Source organism: Alligator sinensis, unplaced genomic scaffold (genome assembly GCF_000455745.1).
Source record: "Alligator sinensis unplaced genomic scaffold, ASM45574v1 scaffold738_1, whole genome shotgun sequence".
Taxonomy (NCBI): domain Eukaryota; kingdom Metazoa; phylum Chordata; order Crocodylia; family Alligatoridae; genus Alligator; species Alligator sinensis.
In genome coordinates this window covers 731,036-733,094 of record NW_005842382.1, presented here as the reverse complement: position 1 = coordinate 733,094, position 2,059 = coordinate 731,036, and positions in this window count along the sequence as shown.

The window sequence follows — 2,059 nt, the reverse complement described above, 5'->3', positions numbered from 1 at the left end:
ATTCCCCTGCCCCCCATCCCACTGGGTTGACAGGCCCAGAGGCAGGAAGCAGGCTGGGAAGCTGAGGCTTTAGCGCCTCAGGTCTGTGAAAGCTGGGGGCAGGGCCAGCCTTGCGCTGTTGGAGCAGACAGCATAGCCTATGGTTGCAAAGCATCCTGGGATGCTGGTGGACTGTCAGTTAAGTTGAATCTGGAAGGGATCTGTGCCTGAAGTTCCAGAAACTGGTTTAACATAAATCAGTTAAGTCTGATACTGTATCTGACCAGGTTTATCTTAAACAAATTTTGAAAGTACTGAACTTCTGTTCTGTTACGGGTTTAAACCAAGTTTCTAATCACTTAAACTGGTTTTATGTGTGACTTCTGTCCCAAGCCCACATGTTCAGATTATGAGTCTGGAACATGGCACTGCAGGGAGGGGGGTCACTAGTTGGGAGCCATTTCACCCACTCTGGCCTTCCCAGTACAGTAGTTTCTGCTTTGGCTGTCTGCAGTTGCTTGTAATGATCCTAGAATAGAAAGAAAAATTTAACAGATGAAGAGACCTGGAAAATATAGAAATATTTCACAGTATAATATTTACAGCCTCTAGCTGTAGATCTTTAAAGAACTGGTAGGAAGGAGGAATGTTAGCACCAACACATGAAAGTAGTTCATCCTCCTAAATGGCTGTCACACCATATTCTGATTTGAAATGCAACAAGGATGTTCCCATGTACATGCATAAAATCTGCAAAAGAGAAATAAAAAGCTGAAATCATAAAATACATGGTTGCGTAATTTCCATGATCAATTTACTAGCTCAGTCACAACATTGATTGGCCTGTCCTTTACTATGATAAATAATATGGGAAGTTTGACTTGGATTTCTTGAAAATATTACTTGTTGTGGCCTGATAGGCTGATGTAAGATTACATTGTTACAGGGGGAGCTGGCAAGGAGCTCTATATTTAGGTTGCTTAACACTTTTGCTTATACGCAAATAAAAGTTTGAAACATCAAAAAAGGGAAGGTGTTGGAATCACAGCTCTATTAAACTCACTTCATGCAAGCTGGTTGTCATCCTGCTTGATCTGGGTAGCAGAGGATTCTGCCTCTCCTCCCACCCCACAAGTGAAGGATGATCTTGTGGTGACATAGGAACCCTCATATGGCAGTTTGTATAACACCTGTCTTCTTACATGTATGGCCAGTGGCTGGACGATGCTGAATATATACTTGGAATATATGTTTGAATTTTGTATACTATTTGGCTTCTGAAATGGTTCTGTTGTATACCAGAAATTGGTCTAATACGTGGGACACTGGGATTAGCGGACCTTCCAGGTGACTTACATCTAACATTTGCAGTCCCTTATTTCTAGTTGCAGAGCTGAACACAACTTGGCTGAACCAGATTCAGTCCATGATCCCAGAAGATACCAATATGTGCAAAAGGCAGCTCTGTATGTAGAACACTGTATGGAAAAATACATCCTCAAATGAAGCACTGAAAGCACTAAAATGCAAACTACGTTTTAAACATCTTTATTCATATCACTCAAAATGCTGATGAGAACAGGGTTAAATAATACTTTAAATAGAATTGCCTGCCCTGATTTCTGCACCACGTGTAGTACATGAATTAAGAATGCGGTTGGTGTGGGTGGGAGATGTTACACAGCATCCTTTCTACACAGCATGTATTCATGAAAGTAACACTGGATATACTAACTCTATCCCTTGTCTTGAGCTGTTGTGTCACTTTGAAATGGCAGGGGGAGGTTTCTGTGGAGATAAATAGAATTGCCTGCCCTGATTTCTGCACCACGTGTAGTACATGAATTAAGAATGCGGTTGGTGTGGGTGGGAGATGTTACACAGCATCCTTTCTACACAGCATGTATTCATGAAAGTAACACTGGATATACTAACTCTATCCCTTGTCTTGAGCTGTTGTGTCACTTTGAAATGGCAGGGGGAGGTTTCTGTGGAGATGGGATGGCAAGATCTGGTCCACATTACTATGTGTCTTCCCATGACGTGTAGGTCTCCTGGATGTGTCATTTCAGGAAATACT